This window comes from Arvicola amphibius, chromosome 7 (genome assembly GCF_903992535.2).
Source record: "Arvicola amphibius chromosome 7, mArvAmp1.2, whole genome shotgun sequence".
NCBI classification, from domain to species: domain Eukaryota; kingdom Metazoa; phylum Chordata; class Mammalia; order Rodentia; family Cricetidae; genus Arvicola; species Arvicola amphibius.
In genome coordinates, this window is record NC_052053.1 from 100,864,541 (window position 1) to 100,883,304 (window position 18,764).

Sequence of the window (18,764 nt, forward strand, 5' to 3'; positions counted from 1 at the left end):
TATACACACCAGAGCTAACCCATCTGTGTTCAAATCCCCCCTCAGGCAGTCACTCTCTGCATAGCCTTAATTCTGAATTCTGACTGCTACAGCAAAGCAGACTAAACCCGTTTTGCATGAGGATCAGATGGACCAGCTAGAGAAGTGGTCCCAAATATTTTTGAGAACTTGGAGTAAAGCCTGGAAATTAAAAGCTTGCGTTTGTGTTCACTTAATGTCTCTAAGTTACTCACCTACTAAATGAATATAGTAATATCCTATTAGTTCATTGTGGAGATTAAACAATGTAATATATTTAAAAAACCACAAATGATCTAGCTTTTATTGCTATAGCCTAATAAAATGTTTTTACTTACTGGTTCTTCCATGGATGGCAAAAGCAAATAGTGCGAGCAAAATGTCTTGTGTGCATTCAGAAAGATGAGCTATGGTAATCTTGCCCTTTAGAACAGAGCTGTAAAGTGTGCACATAAAACTGCACCCCTCCAAATGCTTTGATTTGGTTTTGGTGCCTGAGCCATTCAAGCTGCTATTGTGGCAAATCCCCCTCTGGGATCCTCCCTACGATAACGTTTCCATTGCAACCCAGAGGCCTGTCGGGCAAGGCTCCTGGCTGAAGGTCTGCTCCTGTTCTTTCGTGTCTGTAGAGCAAACAGTCCCTGCTTCGTTCCTTCGGATGTGAAAAATCCGTGCACATCTCTGGCATCAATGTGGATGTCTTGCTGAAGGCCTTCCTCCTATTCCAGATGGGGAGCACCGCCTGCAGGAAGCAGCAATATGTCTGGCCTGGGCAGCTGCTGCAAAGTGCGGCTATTGAATAGATATTCCGAAACATTGTGAAGAGCCTTACGGGCTCTCTCCCTACACCCGTCCCTGCCCTTCCTCCTCCTTCTCTTTCTCCCTCCCTCTTTCTGTGTTACTTCCTTCTTATGCAGTCCACTGAAAAGTCATCTACCGAGCACCAGCCTGAAGGAGTAGTTGGTACCTGTCAGGGGTTTTCTGGATCACACAGAGGCCAAGGCTGTGTAGCCCCCACTCCTGGATTTTAGTTCCCTCCAGAGATGTTCTAAGACCCATCTCAGTGTTGCCAAGGAAGTTGGTTACAATAAGAAAGAGCAGCTGTTGCCTCCAAGACTATTGTTTTAGAAACTCCTAACAGCCAGCGCCTTGATTTTAATATTCTTTTATAGAGGGGCTTGGAGAAGACGGTTACAGCTGCGTGAGTTTTTAGATATATCAGGGTATGTGTTCACCAAGGAATGCTGCAGAAACCAAGGAGGGTGCTAAGTATAACCGGAAGCCTTGCAATTGCTTCAGAGAGCAAAGAGATGTTGCCTTAGGAGAGAGAAGCGTCCAAATAGCTTATTTTAAGAGCATATTTGGGGTAATAAGATTATTTTTATGCATGTACAAATCTTGTCTAGTACACGTTCCTCCCTTCAGCCTGTGCATAAAACCTAAAGCCGAGACTCACTCTGCGCGTGCAGACACCAATCCAAAAGCACCGCTTGCTTTGTTTTTCTGGTTGCAGCTGACATTTTTGTCAGGCTGCTTTCAAGCCATAGACACCTTGCTTGCAAATGGACATGTAAGCCCCTCCGTGCAGCCTGAGTGGAGAACTTGAGCTTTTCAGCCTTGCCATGGTCCTTCCACTTATAGGAAACCACTGGGTAAAGGCTACCAAGTAGCTGACTGCAATGAAGGAGAATCCAAGCCAGGTGCTGGGTTCATGATTGTAATAACAGCTCTCAGAGAACTGCAACAGGAGGATTGCTCAGAGTTCCAGGCCAGCCCAGACCACAGAGCGAGACTCTACCTCTAAAGACTGACACACTTTAGAAATAAAGACAGAGATAGAGAACAAAAATCCAACCCTGTTATTGAAACACCAGGCGTGATATATCAAATGAATCCATTGCCTTGACTGTTGTCTCCAAAAGGCACGAATCTAGGAAGCATCTTGAGTTAAACAGATGGAACTTGTACAAGTTAACATGTAACGTGTGATTTTTCAAGCCAGAATCCAGCCAGGATTGCTGTGAGGAAGACTGTCAATGCTCAGCTGACTCCCCCGATGGCTTCCTGGAGTGGCCCCTCATGGGATCATTTTTGTCTGCAGAGTGGCAGGTGCCTCCTAGCTTCTAGCATGGAGGAACATTCCAGACTCATAAAACACCGCTTTAGAAACACATTTCCAAAGGACTTCTGTCATGAGAGATCCGGCTTTGCAACAGGCAGGTTCTCCTGCCCACCTTCTGGATTCCTTCCCTCCTAGCCTTTCTGGAGACCCTGAGGTCCTTTGGTGAACTTATGGTCTGAGTGAGGATAATCTAATCTCCTGGGAATACTGTGAGTGGCCGGAAGAATTGTTTCAGCTCTATGGAAAAGGACTTTTAAAACCCTGGCTGGGGCCTCTCTATTTCCTGCCTCCGGCCCCACGTAGAGCCAGTTTTCAGCTTGTGGGTCACAAGTCCTGTGGGAGGTCAAACACCCCTTTCCCAGGGGTCACCTAAGACCATCAGAAAATACAGATGTTTACAATGTGATTCGTAACAGTCACAAAATTGCAGCTATGAAGTAGCAAGGAAAATAATTCAATGCTTGGGGTGGGGGTCCCCATACCATGAGGAACTGTACTAAAGGTGGCAGTGTTAGGAAGGTGAGATCCACTGCTCTGAGCCTTTGGCTCACTCACGTTTGTCACTGAGATTTCCAGAACCATAGCTCATCTCATTAAACTAAGGCCTATTTGAAAGTAGTAGTTTCTGTGGAAATACAGAAGAACTCCGGAGCAGTGGACGGGCTCCCAGAGACCCCCAGCTTCCGTGGTGGATGGCTTAGAGCCCCAGAGCAGTGGACGGGCTCCCAGAGACCCCCAGCTTCCGTGGTGGATGGTTTAGAGCCCCAGAGCAGTGGACGGGCTTTCAGAGACTCCAGCTTCCTTGGTGGATGGCTTAGAGCCCCAGAGCAGTGGACGGGCTCCCAGAGACCCCCAGCTTCCGTGGTGGATGGTTTAGAGCCCCAGAGCAGTGGACGGGCTCCCAGAGACTCCAGCTTCCGTGGTGGATGGCTTAGAGCCCCAGAGCAGTGGACGGGCTTTCAGAGACTCCAGCTTCCTTGGTGGATGGTTTAGAGCCCCAGAGCAGTGGACGGGCTCCCAGAGACCCCCAGCTTCCGTGGTGGATGGCTTAGAGCCGATAGTTAACTGAGAATGGGAGCTGATTGATTTTTGTCGCTTTTGGTCTGACCTTGTTTCTAAATCTTAGTACTAAATTTAGGGACTTCAGACTATCGAGAAGATTTTTTTTCCTTGTAGTGTATTTCCCAGGTCATGGGTGAAACAGCTTGTTACCATTCTACTTAAGAGAGCTGTATGCATCCAAGATCAATAAGATATGAAATAATTCCATGCCTTGCCCCTGTCAGTTTGATTTACAGGAGTGCAGCTTCTCAAGATCTGTCTCTCATTGGGCATGATGGTCCGTGCCTTTAATGCCATTCCCGATGAAGCTGAAGCATCCGCATAAGTTAGAGACCTACCCGTGCTACATTGTGTTCCTCCGTGCTCGCTCTAATCAGGATTGTGTCTACCTCTGATATTTTTTAGGAAAATCTGTCTTTGATTTGGAAAGAGTCCAAGAGCGTTGACCTTAAGCCTTATGTAAGAATATGATGCAGAATATTGGGAAATCTTTAAGGAAAAGCTATTTTCAAAGCTTTTTCCTACTTCTGTGTACTGCTAAAGGTTAAAAGAAAAGATCATTTTGGACCTTTGATGACTTTTAAAACAGAGGGTGGGGGGATGAGAGGCTGAGGCTCAGTGAGGAAAGCACTTGCTGTACAACTAAAGAGCTGAATTCTTTAACAACTGAATTATTTACAACTGAAGAACTGAATCCCTGTCTCTCACATAAAAAGCCAGGCATCAACTATGCCAGGTCTGGGAGGAAGATTCATGGAGATCCCGGGAGCTCTCTGGCCAGCCAGCTTAACCAACAGTGAACTTCCCATTTGGTGACAGACCCTATCTCAAGGCTATAAGGTGCAGAGTATTTGTTCTGGTGTTTGACCCGTCTGTGACCTCTGTATGGAGACTCGCTGACCTTTGTGTAAAGCTCTCTTGAGTGTGATTAAACGCTCAGATGATTAGGCACTGAGATGGATGAAGAGCTGATAGGAAAACCCTGTAAGAAGAAAGTTGACTGCGCAGTCTCAGAAAAGATGGGTTGAGATGTGGGCAGTGGTGAGAGCCCAGGAAGGAGAAATAAATGTCTTCAGCTCCCCTGAGTCGGGCTAGGCCTGCCTTGGATATTCTTGGGAAAGCCCATCTTTGTCCTGGAGAAACCCTGAGACCACTGACTTTGAACCCTATGTAAGAACACACTGTAAATATTGGAAAGTCTTCAAGGAAAAACTTTATTTTCAAAGCTTTTCCTGCTTCTCTGTATTGTTAAAGGTCAAGAGAAAAAATCCCTTTGATTCGTTTGCTTTGGTGACTTAAAAAACAAAGCCAACTTTAGGCTGGTGTATCTTGGTACATGCTCTTAGTATGTATGAGGCTGGAATGGATCTCAGCACCATAAAACGGAAAGTATTGCTTAGGATGATTTTGGATCAGGTCAGACCATGACTGCTTGGGCTTCTCTTGGTGGTGACAGTTTGTAGCTGTGTCCCTGTCTTTGGTCCCCTTGGCATTTTTGCAAAGCTCTGGGTAGGAGCATCCTCTGCTGCCTTTTGTGTGACGTCTCGGGATTAGACAGGGATATGGATCTTGTGGGTGATCACAGAGGCAACGTCGCATTTCATTGCATCCTGTCCACGTTACACGCACCGTGACTCTTGTTTAGATGTTGAGCTTGAGCAAGACTGAGCTGTGCTTGTCAGTCTTCTGCCATGGGAAGCTCCCCTTTCTTCTTTCTTCTTTATTCCCATGTTGCACTTTCTGGAAGGAAGCCACGAAGCACAGCCACACTTAAGGAAGGAGGCGTTATGCTCCTTGAGGGCAGAAAATGCACGTAAATTATTTAGGATGCTTCTGCGTAAGAGATTTATCTCTCTCCTCTCTCCTGAATGTATTAATTTACTCATTCATTTTTATCACTATGGACTCATGTGTTTATTTGTATTCTAATCTGGGACAACTCTGCTTTATTTTCCCAATTTTCTAGTGTTGGTCTTCGATTGTATTCATGGGTTCCTAGGTTTCTTTGACATGCTCCCATTAAGGTGGATTTTTAAGTGTTTTCTAAATTATTTTTATGAATTCTTTCACAATCGAATACAATGTATTTTTATCATACACACTCCAGCTCTTTTCTCCAGCTCCTCTCGGCTTCACTCGCATCTCCATGCCACTCCAACTTCATGTTGGAAAAATAATTCACCAGCTCTAATTTGTGCTGCCCATATGTACTCCTGGGTATGGAACCACATACTGGAATGTGATAAGCACCCTGTCTTCTGAGATGTTCCCTGAGCCTTGGATGGAAAGAGTCTGACACAAATGTCCTGTCACTGAGCACCCACTCACAGCAGATTTTTAAGATCACGGTCATATGCTAACTAATGACATTCTGGTCAGCAATGGATACCGTCTATTATGGTGGTCTGTAATGGAGCTGAAAGTTCCTATCTCATTATTACACTGTGGACATTGTAATAAAACAATATACATCACCCACATGTTTATAAGGATGGTATTTGAGCAAAATTACAACAGCCATATAAAATTACAAATTGTGTACAATATATAATACTTGATAATGGTGATAAAGGATTGTTATAAGGTTTCCTGTTTACTAAATCATACTTTTCAATCATTATTTAAGTACATTTTTTCAACTCACAATAATTATTTACTGTAAAACAATTTGCCATGTTATGCTGACAACAGCTTCAAACTCTTGGTGTTTACCTCATCTCTTAACTGCTTTAAAAGGTCACTTTAAGTGATTGGCTTGTAGTATGTAATATTTGGGTTTATGTAAGTACACTCTATAATGTTTACACAATGAAAAATTCCCTAATTGATGTGGGTTGTCCTTCTCTATATGTGTTGCTTTTATTGGTTAATGAATGAAGTTACTTTAGCTTATGGCAGGGCAGAATATAGCCAGGCTGGAAGAGATATATTGAGAGAGTAGATGGAGTCAGCCATGTTGCTGCCGAAAGAGAAAGACGCCGCTGCCAGAAAGCCACAGCCTCGTGGCAATACAGAGATGAATAGAAATAGGTTAATTTAAGATGTAAAAGTTAGTTAATAAGAAGCCTGAGCCCATAGGCCAAACAGTGTTGTAATTAATATAGTTTCTGTATGATTATTTGGGTCTGGGTGGCTGGGAAATGAACAGTCTCCATCTATACCTAATGACACACTCTGCCAATGTGTATCTGTCACTAAGGAACATATGACTGCATCTCCTCACTTTCCCACATCACAAGATTTCCTACCCGATCTTACAGTCAGCCATTTCTCCAAGGAGTCTGGCTTCCTTTCGCTGGGAGTAAAGGTGTGGACTTTGTCCAGTATTAGTTCATTCAGTTTACTGTGTGCGCTGTGGTATTGCATACTTATATCACCATGGATTTAGGCATTCTTCTGTTGATGGGCATTTGAGGTGTTTGCAATTGGGATTGTTACGAATGCAGATAGTGTGGCTATTCCTAGGCGCATATTCCTATACATGTATTTCCTTTTGAGTGTGTATGTAGGAACAGAATTACTGCATAGTGTGTTCTACTTGCAATCAGTTTAAGAAAATATTTCCCAGGCTAGAGAGAGAGATGGCTTAATGCTTAAAAGTGCATATTGCTCACGCAGAGGATGAGAGTTCAGTTCCTAGCACCATGCTGGCAACTCACAATGACCTGTGAGGGGAATCACAGCTCTGGGGGATCTTACATTCTCATCTGGCATCTGTGACCATTGCACTTACATACGCATATGCACTTGATTAAAAATACGTTTAAATAATATGGTATTTCCCAACAGAAGAAAGAAAAGAGAAACCTCCTAATAGTCCTGGGGTTAAAAATACTCCCTATTATGTGAATTTCATTTCTTCCAGTCCTCTCGGCTGACAGAGCACATTAATGTGTGTATATCAATCTGTGAGTATACAGGGACCTATAAATATTTCAATATGGAGCCATCTGCATCTATATAAGCTAAACAGGAGTTCATGCTGATGACTCCAACTCTAACCTGATAGCATATGGCTCATCATAGCCTCCTCCCATTGCTTATCTGTAAATTCCCACTCCAACAGAGAAAAATCTGGCTCTGTAGAAAGTTTATATGCAGATAAGCCAGTGCTAACATTTTGATATAAATTTTTCAGACATTTCTGCCTTTGTCTCTGTCTGTGTTCTTCCCTTTCTGCCAATATTTTTCTAACTTATGTATATACGATTATGCACACATATATCTACATCTATGTATATATTCTTTATTTTCACATAAATGATATATAGTCTCCCTGCTTTGTAGCATCCATTCTCCCCCATAGAACTGCAGGCCAAAGCATCTTTTTATGTTAGTCAGTTCTGATGTGCACCTAGGTTTTGAAACATGTGTATCCTCTAACTAGAGCCATTCTCTTAGTAATGAATGTTTTTGTTGATCCCGCAGTTGACAAATGATACCACCATGCAAAATCCTCTGCACATGAGCTCTGTGGGAAACATTCCTAGAAACAGGATTTATCTTGTGGAGATGAGAGTCTTAAACTTTTTCAGAACACACCCAAGAATTTAGCATTTCAATTTGTTTGGACATCTGACTTAAATAAAATCTGATGGTTTATTTGGAGGTGTGCCGAGTGGGGGTGGAGTGGTTCTGTCTGGGTATCTTGTAGAGATGGGCTGTCAGAGGGGCTCTGATCTGTTTTAGCCTCAACCACAGATCTGAAGCCTTCAATCCTATTGGCTTTCTCCGTAGGTATCACCATCAGCTCATAGGCTCTTCCCAGAGCCAGGGTCCATGCTGTTGTACTTCATTACCCTTTGGTGTGCTCTGACCTTGTTGAGGGACAACTGTTCTAGCCTCTGTAACCTGGTACTTTCTCCCCAGGCTCCTCTCCCTGTGGATTTCTAGGTCAATCCAGTCCTAACCCAATTGACCACTGAATGCTCTGTACACAGCACGGTCTGCTTCCCCTCCAGTGCACCATTAACACATTTCGTGGAGGACCTGGGATGGGTGAGCCAATTTGCAGATCAAGACAGAAGAGTGGAAATTAGATCTTCATTTAGAACTCGGGGGAGAAGCCAGGGCAAGACCCACTGGGAGGTAGAGGCAGAAATTTTGTTTTCACGCTGTTGTACTGATTCTCCGATGTCTCCCGAAGTCTTAGCTATGAGGTACTGACACCTTCTTAGTTCAAGGCCATGAAGCTACAATAAAGCAGCCAAGTGTCTGGCACTGGGCCTGGGACCCTCTGAAATGCATACCTGGGGCTGGGGGTACTTAGTCACCTCCTGCATTTGTTCTATGGGCTAGAGAAGATAGTAGACCACTGGACATATGGGAGATATTCAATAAATAGCAGCAGTCTTAAATAGCTGATACTTTTCAAGTCTTCCTTATACCTTGGCGCTTTTACAAGTATTTTAAATATGCTAATTCACTGTATACTCAGTATTACTGTGAATTCAGTACAGTGGGGAAAAAAAGGCAAAATAACTGGGCCAGGGTAATAAGGAGAAAGGTCAAGATTTAATGTTGTCTCCAAAGCTTGAACTGCATGCCAAACTCCATCCCACTCTGTCCCACTCTATCTCCCTTCATCCTGCCTCATCCAGGCTGCTCGCTACGCCCCACCCCACTCACTTCCTTCCACACCACTCACTCCATCCCACCATTCCATTTGCTCCATCCCTCTCTGCTCACTCTGTCCCACACCATCTTCCTCCATCCCACACCATCTTCCTCCATCCCACACCATCTTCCTCCATCCCCCTGAAATCCACTGCATCCCCCTTGCCTTACTCCACTTTGCCCATCCTCCTGCATGCCAGTCTATGTCACTCTCTGTCGCTCCACTGCACTGCATCTCATGCGGTGGATCCTTCCATGGAACGCTGGATGCCTTTGAAACCCCTAGCAGATGCTGCTGATGTCTTCTCAGTACGCATTCTTCTTTCCCTCTCGTAATTCTATCCTCTGTTTTTCCAAGGTGGATTGTTAATATGTTCATTTAAAAATAAAACCTCCCTCAGATGTCTTTGTAGCCAGGATGGGCATGTGACAGTGTTCTGGCCTATGAGATGTACCCAAAGGGACAGACTCAGGAGACATCTACATCTCAGCACCATTCCCACCTCCTGACTAAATGTGGTTATGATACCTGGAGGTCCTGGGCCCTTGTTGTAGACCAGAAGATGAAAGCCACATGTTTGGAAACCTACTCAGTCCTGTGCTACTGACATCTGGACCTCCCAGAGGAAGAGAAGTTGATTCATTCTGAATTTGTTTTCTGTTGTCTACAGCCAGTAGCAGTTGTCACTGAGAGAAAATTTTCACCTGTCCTCAAAGGGTCTTCAGTGAGGGGCGTGTGCATCTGTCTGTCTGTGTATGTGTGTGTTGTCGCTTCATTAATCCCCAAGCCTCACTTTATTTTATTTCCTCAGTTTTCATTTTCTCCCTCACTGAATCTGGATAGGTAGGGATGTAGCCCGTTACCAGTAAGAGAGGAAAGAAGAGGAGGAAGGGGGAGAAAGGGGAAGGAATTAAATAGCTATGAACTGGCCACGAACATGGACAGTCCAGAGCACAGCACAAAACGACTAGTTGTTTTCTGTCATCCACTCAGATGGACTCCCAGCCTCCCCTCTGCTCTCTTCCAATCCTTTTCCTTCTTCAGTCTCCATGGCTATCTTGTTGATGCTCCCTGTGGCCAAAGCCAAAGAGGCTCTCCATTTTTATCCTTTCCTCAAGGGTGCAAGAAGGAATCCCCAAAATTGTCAGTGTGAACATCAGCTCAGTAGCTTCTGACATTTGCTAAAATGGACAGAGGTAAAAGCACACAGGAGTCAAACCACATGGCTCACACCCACTGTATCAGCCGTCAGCTGTGAGACTTTGGAGAGGAGAGCCTGGCAGGCCCAAGACTTGGTCATCCCTGGGGGGAAGCTAACACTGTGACACGTTTCATAGAATTTTGTGAGTTTCTATATAAACTGTTTAGGAGAGTGATTCTTGGCTGGAGGAAATTTGTTCCCCACCTCCTCTCCCTAAGAGACATATGTCAAGGTCTGGGGACAGTTTTGGTGGCCATATGTAGAGGGCGTGCCTCTGTCTTCCACATAGTGGCTAAACATCAGGGGTGCTTAACCACAACCCCCTCACAAAGAATTATCCCCTTCAGATATCCATCAAAGTCAAGAGCTCTGACTTCAAATAATGCCTTGCTCATGGCGGCATATTATAATTAGTGTAACCTTGATGCTGTGCTAAAGATGCCCTTTTGGCTCTGCAAAGAGAGAAGCAGCTAAGAATTAGAGGAGCAATGCCCTGCTTATGAAGGAAACGCGGATGGGAACTTGAAGAGGATTCCAAGTATGTGAGACATGTCTTTAGCATGACCAGAGCCTGGCACTCAGTAAATGAGCTTTGGGACCTATTACTGCTCCATCATTGGTCACAGGAGGACCTGTCAATCTTCTAGGAGGTGAAGTCACTTTGTCTTTTCCTGAGACCTTTGATTGTAGGATATGAGATGTGGGAAGGTGTGTGTGTGTGTGTGTGTGTGTGTGTGTGTGTGTCTGTGTGTAAGGCTGAGTATTGAGTTCAAGAAGCTAAGGGGTGTCATGGCAGCTAAGAAAAGTGGCCTGTTCCACCTTGAGTGGGTTCCTAGGGTGGGAAGTTGGGGACTGGGGTAGGGAGCTGGTTACAAGGGTGAGATGGGAAAACAGCATCATTCTGAGGTTGTTTGCAGAAAGAGTGGGCAGTGTTTGTCTGTGAAGGGCCACATAATAGAAAACCAAAGCTTTTGGCACCAAGAAGAAAATTTAAAGACATAATGAACATAATTATGTAACAGGAAAGAAAACTCATAACAAAAATTTTCATCATAAAAATTAATACTTTATGAAATCTAAATTTGAATTGTGCATAATTTTCACATATCACAAACTGTTCTGCCTCTTTTGATGTTTTTACAGACTTCGAAGATGTGAACTCCATTCTCAAGTTTTAGAGCATTTCCAAACAGGTGGAAAGCCTGGTCAGCCCACAGACTGCAACTGGCTGCCCTGTGGCATCACCTGGTGGCCTGATGGCTCTGTGATGTTTTTCATAGCTGCTGCTCCATTTTACCAGCTCAGACCTCCTTCTGCCTCCCACCCCTGCACACCAGCTCCCACCAGTGTAGGAGGGGTCCAGTTTACTCACTTTCTGAAGCTCTTAGACATCTGATTCATAACATCCAGACCTTTCCTGTAGGTTCTGAAGAAAGTCATCTCATTAGCCGACAACAGGTTCTAAAATCCAAATAGGAAAGTGGGCTGATCGCTGATGCCCAGCGCTACCCAGCCTCAATTCAGGGCGGGGACTCTGTGCGGTTCAGAATATCGGGGTCAGTCATATATGAACATCTTCCAGATCTAGCAGGTGAGCATGCTGGCCTACGACATCATTATTCTACCTCACTTACAAACTCAGTGAGGAGAAACAGTGAGTCCAAATCTCATGGGCACGTGGGAGAGGGGAGGACACAGGTCAAGTTCCTAGTCACCAGAAACTGGCTGTTTATTTTTCTCCTCAGAAGCCAAAGGGACTAGAGATTACCCTGGGTAGAGCAGAAGCAGCAGCAGAGAACAGGAGGGCTGGGTACCAGGCAGGCTAGCTGTGTCCATCTGGAGTATATGACTTTCAAGAGCCAGGCAGAATCAACCACTACAGCATCGCCTCAAAGCATGAGGTCGAGGAGCAAGAGGCTGGTGAAGAAGAGACAAGAGTAAGGCAGGATCTTGGCAGGTCCCAGGGGCAAGCGTGGGAGCCATTGCATCCTGCTCTGCTAGTCCAGCCTCATAGCCTGCCTTTCCCCATCCCCAAGGGACATAGCAACAATAGGAAAAGAACCCCTGGCTAAGGCCTCCCTGTGCAGTACCTCCTCTTCTTGTGTGCCTTCTGCCCTCCAAGTTGTCTCTAAAGAAGCAACAAAAACAAGCAAAGAAACAAAATAACAACAACAAAAACCATTCTTCAGGTCTAAGCTCAAGCGTCACACTCCATGAAGCTTTGCTAACCCTCCAACATGCTCTTCCTTTCAGGCCTTTGCCCTGTAGCGCCAGGGTGGCATCCTCTTCCTTTCCCCCTGTTGAATGGTGAACAAGGCCAGCACAGGCATGTTCTTCTCTCAGCTATGGTCTCAGGCAGTGTCTAAGACTCTGGGAGTTGAAAGCCGCCTTGCTGTAAGGTCCGGCTTATGGAAAACTGTCTAAGTCTGAGGTCTCAGCAAGTTTTCCGAAGCAACTGGTACCTCAAAAATGGAGGAGTAAAGATGAGGATCCTAAAAGAGTAAAAGCTAGATAAACATCTGACCCAGTGATTTATTTCAGCCTCAGTCATGTGCTCAAGAGAAATGGAAACACGTCCACACAAAAACTTGCCCCCAAATGTTCAGAACTGCAAAGTGAAACCCATGAACATGTCCATTAACTAATGATCAATAAACAAATGTGCTACATCCTCACCCAGGGTGCTAATCAACCTGGAAAAATAAAAGCTGACTGCTATCTGCTATAACCCAGATGAGCCTCAAAAATATGAAGTGAAGGAAGCTGGTCACAAAAGGTCATGTATTATATGAATCCAGCTATATGAAGAAATAGCCAGATTAGGAAAATAGGTAGAAACAGGAAGTAGATCTATGGCTGGAAGAAGAGGGAAGTGGGGACTGTCTACCTAATGGCACAAGATTCCCTTTAGTACAGTAAGTGGTGATAATCACACAATATCACAAATGCATTGAGACGCACTCAACACTTCCGAACCTGCAAATTTCATTTTATGTGATTATTACTTCAATAATAATAAATTTTGAAAGATGAAAGTGAGATCAGCTTTCAGTTTTCTCTGCATTAGGGCCTGGGGCAGCAGAGATGCTTCCGATGTCCTCATCCCCTGGCTCTCACAGCTCCTCGAGCCTGGTGGCCCGAGTCCAGCAAGGACCTCTCTCCAGAGGAGGGCAAAATGCAGTGCTGGCTGCTCTCCAGTCCTGGAACAAGCCATAACTTCTGTCCTGTGACACCACAGAGATGGACAGGAACGTTTTTATAGTCCATTTGTTATTCTGATGGATTTCAGAGTTGGCCTTCAGTTTGTCCCCTTGATTTGGAGGCCTGGGACTTCTCTGGGCAGATGCTGCAGGGCCCTGAGGAGAAATCACTCCTCCTTTGTGTCACCGAGTCCCTTACTCCCTAGCTGTTTGCGGGTCCCTTTTACAGCCTGACAAGGGGGCTCAGAGGCACACACATTCCAAGGGCATTGCTTAACATTTTATGCCAGGCACTGTCCTAGGCTCTAAGGATACAAGGTCAAGCAGAGCCCAGGCTGTGGTCTCCAGAAGCTAGTGTCGAAGACAGGAAAGAGTGCACAAACACAACACAGGTAGTTGTGTGTGTCATGAGAGGTAGTTGTGTCATGAGAGGTAGTTGGCAGAAGGGTCAAGGGGAGACTTGGGAGCTGGGCCTGAAGATACTAGAGCTCATCAGAAGACAGAGCAAAGAGGTCTTTGAAAGCCAAGGGTATGGGAAATGGCCTGGAACCTCAGATTGGGTTTTGAGAATGGGTCAGAGTAGGAATGGTTAGTAGATAGCCAGACACCAGGGACAAATGCGGATTGCCTTAATCACCAGCCTGAGTTCAGAAACTCTCTTGAGAGTGGAGAGAAAAGAGCTAAAGGTTGTAAGCAAGGGCCGGGGGTGCCTTCCATCACCAGGTTTGTATTCCAGGTTTGAGAAATAGATGAGGAAAGTGGAGTCTGGGTGAGAGGCGGAGAGGGCCAGGACATGCTATGACAGTCTGTGTAAGGGACAGAGGACGCTAAGTGGCTGGGCATGGCAGAGTGGGATGGAGAGCAGGTGAGGAGGAGAAAGCTGTCCTGCTTTCTTGCGTGGGTGTAGATCATTCTGTGAGAAGAACAGGTCGGGTTGGAATAAGATAAGCTGAGTTTGGGACAGGGTGAGGTACAATAAGCCAGAATCAAGTCCAAGGGGAAGGGGAAAGCAGACCACCAGGACCCGAAGCTGAGCCACGAGTAGACGTCTACACAGGCGAGCATATCCCTTTTCTCCCCGGGACACCAGCTTGGGGCTCTGTGCCCTGGAAGCTGTTGGTGCCTGCTCCTGTCAAGGTTACCCTAGTTTAAGCTCGCTCTCCCTGCTGGCATGCGATTTCATGCTTTTCAATTCTCCCTTTAAATGGAAATGAATAAAATGATCTTCGTCCTCCAGTGGGGCTTGAGAATTTCCCCTCTCTCAGCTCTGACACCTGCTACTGTTTCACTAGCTATTAAAGGTCTGTGTGACCGGGTGGTGTGCCTCCGGCAGTGCTAAGTGGGTATGGGAGTGGCGGGGCTGGAGAAGTGTCGGGAGACAGGTGTTTAGAAGTGACACCCAGCAGCCGGGAGCAAGTGGAAGCCTGTCGCCTGTGCTCTGGTGCCTATGCAGCAGCGCCTCTGCCACAGGCTCCCCGGCTCTGATAGTCACCCTCCTCCCAAGCCTGCTCACTGACTCCTCTCCCCAGGTTTGGCAGGATCCCTCCCTAGGGGAAGCTGCCCTCCTCTTGCCTGCTTAAAAACGCCCCACCTGTGCCAGTGTCCTCTATTGCTGTAGCAAATTGTCGCATGTGTAGGCTAGCAACAACACAGTTTTTAGGTCAGAAATGTGACACAGGTTTCACAAGGCTAAGATCGGGTGCTGGGAGGATGTGTCCCTCTCGAAGGCTCTGGGTGAGGAATCTCTGTTTTCCTTGTCTTTTCAAAGACAGAAGCTGCCCTTGTTTCTTATCTCTGGGCCCCTTTTCATCACCAGCAAGCACTGGCAGGTCAAGGCTTTCTTACATGGCATTTGGCCCTGGCCTCCTTTGCTGCCTCTGTCATATATTTTGAAGGGCCTGCATTTTTTCAGTCTGTTTGGTGTTACAGTAACAGCGAACCTTGTGGCTGGGTCATTTATAGTGGCCATGCATTTATTTGATGCGTGTCTTTGGAGGCTGGGAGGTACAAGGTCAGGGAACCACTCCGGTGAAAGCTTTCTAGCTGTATCACAGCCCGGCTGAAGGTATCACATGACAAGAAGCTATACAAGTGTGGTAACCCTATAAGGAAGCCAAACTCACTTTTGAAACAAGCCCACAGCCCTAATAAACCCAGTCCCTGGATGTCAACATTAATCCATTCATGAGGACAAAGCCCTGAGAACCTACTCTACTGTATAGATCCCTGATGCGGGATGCCCTTCTGTATATGTGTCTCTTTTATTGGTTGATAAATAAAGCTGTTTCGGCCAATGATTTAGCAGAGTAAAGGCAGGTGGGAAATCCAAACAGAGACATAGAGAGAGAGTAGACAGAGTCAGAAACGCCATGTAGCTGCTGAAGGAGAAGGACACTGAAACTTTACTGGTAGGCCACGGCCTCGTGGTGATACACAGATTAATAGAAATGGGTTAACTTAAGATGAAAGAGCTAGCTAGGAATATGCCTAAGTCATTGGCCAAACAGTGTTGTAATTAATATAACTAACTTCTGTGCCATTATTTGGGTCTGGGTGGCCGGGAAATGAAACAGTAATCTCCATTTACAGATTTCACCTCTCAACATGGCTGCATGGGATGGGGCTAAGGCTCAACACATGAGAGTGGGGGATGGAGCGTATTGAAACCACCACATGATGTGATCATATTGGGCTGATTTGAGACACTTGGCTTGTTTCTCTAGTTTAAGATTAGCTATTTAGCTGTTTTAGTTTGGTCTAGTTAGGTTGTTTTAGTTTAGTTGCAGGGTCTGGGAACTGTAATATGTGCACCTTTTGGGGGGAGACTCTATGCTCCTCGTTCTGTCTACCATGCTACCTTTCAAGGCATAGCTTAGGCTTATCTTCTTCCAGGACTCTTCCTCTAGAATCTGCAGTTGCCAGACTCATGGCAATTGCTTTGCCTAAAAGACAGTGTGGCACCTATACTCTCCCAGGTCTCTACCTTGGTTTATTGTGGTTTGGGTCTTTACCGTTCTCCAAAAGCCCATATATTAAAGACTTGGTCACCAGCCTATGGTGCTACTGGGAGATGGAGAAACCATACTGAAGTAGACCTTAGTGAAGGGAAGCTAGGTCACTGTAGATATGCCTTTTCAGGGGACAGTGGGACTGTAGCCCCTGAGGCAAAAAGACCTCTACTAGGCTCTCTTGTCATGATGTACTTACTCTACAACCATCACCCAAAAGTGACAGAGCCGAGAGACCATGTACTGGGTCCCTGGAACCAAGATCCATAGTAAGTAAGTCCTCTCCTCCATGTCCTATAGTTTTGTCCCCAGCATTTTGCGCCATCGATAGGAAGCTGATGGCTACATTTTGTTCCAGGCTCTATTGAAGGCTGGGCTAAAGTTCTGCACATCAGCCTGCCCCAGTAGTCCCACCTAATACAGAGGATAAAGTATTGTGTAAATGTGAGGACTAGTCAGTTACCTGTCACCTTCACTCCATACCAGAAACCCAAAAGTACTGAGCTGATGGTAAAAAAAAAAATAAATAAATACATAAAATAACAACACTAATAATAATTATATGCCTATCCAAAATACTCAAGGAACAATTTTTCTAAAGTATAATTTTTAAATATGGCAAAACACCCATGCAATTAATAAATGCTACGGTAGGATGTGAAGTGATCAGAACTGTAGTGGCCAATGAAGGAACCACTAGGCATGTGTAACTATGTACATTTAGATTTAAATAAATTAAAACTGATGTGTTATTAAGTGTTCCGTTGCCCACTTTAACTGCATTTCAATCACTCAGAGCTTTGTGTGACAGGCCATTACCACGTGGACAATGTAGATGTTGTGCACTATTACTAACTCTGTAAAGCTGTGTTATATTTGTTTATGCTACATTTGTTTAACTATGTAAACGTGTTACATTTGTTTTATCTTGTCTGCCTAAGGCACCGGATTGGTCTAGTAAAAAGCTGAATGACTAATAGCTAGGCAGAGGAGGGATAGCCAGGGCTGGCAGGTAGAGAGAACAATAGGAGGAGGAAAGAAAGGAGAGAAGGAAAATGAGAGAGAAAGAGAAGGAGATGCCCAGGCCAGCCAACCAGGCAGCTGTCATACAGACAGACATGAAGTAGTACATACAGAATGAAAGAAAGGTGAAAAGCCCCAAGACAAAATGTAGAAGAAGAGAAAAAGCTAATTTATAAGAACTAACATGACAAGCATAAGCTAAGGCCGAGCATTCATATTAAGTCTTCATGTCGTAGCCGGGCGGTGGTGGCGCACGCCTTTAATCCCAGCACTCGGGAGGCAGAGGCAGGCGGATCTCTGTGAGTTCGAGACCAGCCTGGTCTACAAGAGCTAGTTCCAGGACAGGCTCCAAAGCCACAGAGAAACCCTGTCTCGAAAAAAACAAAAAAAAAAACAAACAAACAAAAAAAGCCTTCATGTCGTGATTTGGGAGCTAGTTGGTGGCCCAAAGAAAGCCAGCTACACGCAAATACATTACACCATTCCTGGAAGTCTTTGCATAGTGCTGCCTTAGACATAAGGGAAACTCTGCAGGCTATGCTTGAATTGGGATGTTGGAAGAGTTGGGTTGGAAGAGTCAGAGATAGAGTAGGACACATGGATGGTTATAACTACCTTCAACTCTTTGAGGGGGCATCGTTCATAATAGCTGCTAAGTCTTTTGCTATATAGCCAGTAGGTAAAATCTAGGAAGTATTTTCCTTTAGGTGAAATTAGCTACTCCTGGAGCCAGCTTACTGTCTTAGTTAGGGGTCCTTTTGCTGTGAAGAGACACCATGATCACAGCAACTCATAAAGGAAAATATTTAATTGGAGTTGGCTTACAGTTCAGAGATTTAGTTCAGTATCATCATGGAGGGACATGGCAGCATGCAGGCAGATATAGTGCTGGAGAGGTAGTTGGGAATTGTACGTCTTACACAGGCAGCAGGAAGTGAACTGAGACATTGGGTGTGTCTTGTGCATATATGAGACCTCAAAACCCACGCCCACAGTGACTTCCTCCAACCAAGCCACACCTACTACAATCAAGCCACACCTCCTAATAGTACCACTCCCTTTGGGGGCCATTTTCTTTCAAACCACCACACTTACCATGCTGGCTACATTCAAGTGTCGATTAGATGATTCATGTTTGCCTTTCTCCGCATACTTATCCCTATGTGTGATAATGTTACTCGATACTCTCAACTAATATTAGAGATACACTATATTGTTCTCAGGCTCCATGATGTACAGCAGGTCTCTTGAAGTGACATTTCCTAAGTGAAATTATGTGCCCTTGTGACCCATGTTAGATCATTCCTTAATATAAATGATGCAATACAAGCCTTGACCAGGTTAGAACTTCCATATACTGTATTAGCACTTAATATATTATTAATTATGTATCATGTAATATACTGTAAGCTTTGAGTGCCATGACAAAATCCCACAGACTTGTGTCTTTCATAGTATACTTTCATTTTCTAACAATTCTCTGGGCTAAAAGTCTGAGATAAAAGTCTTATTT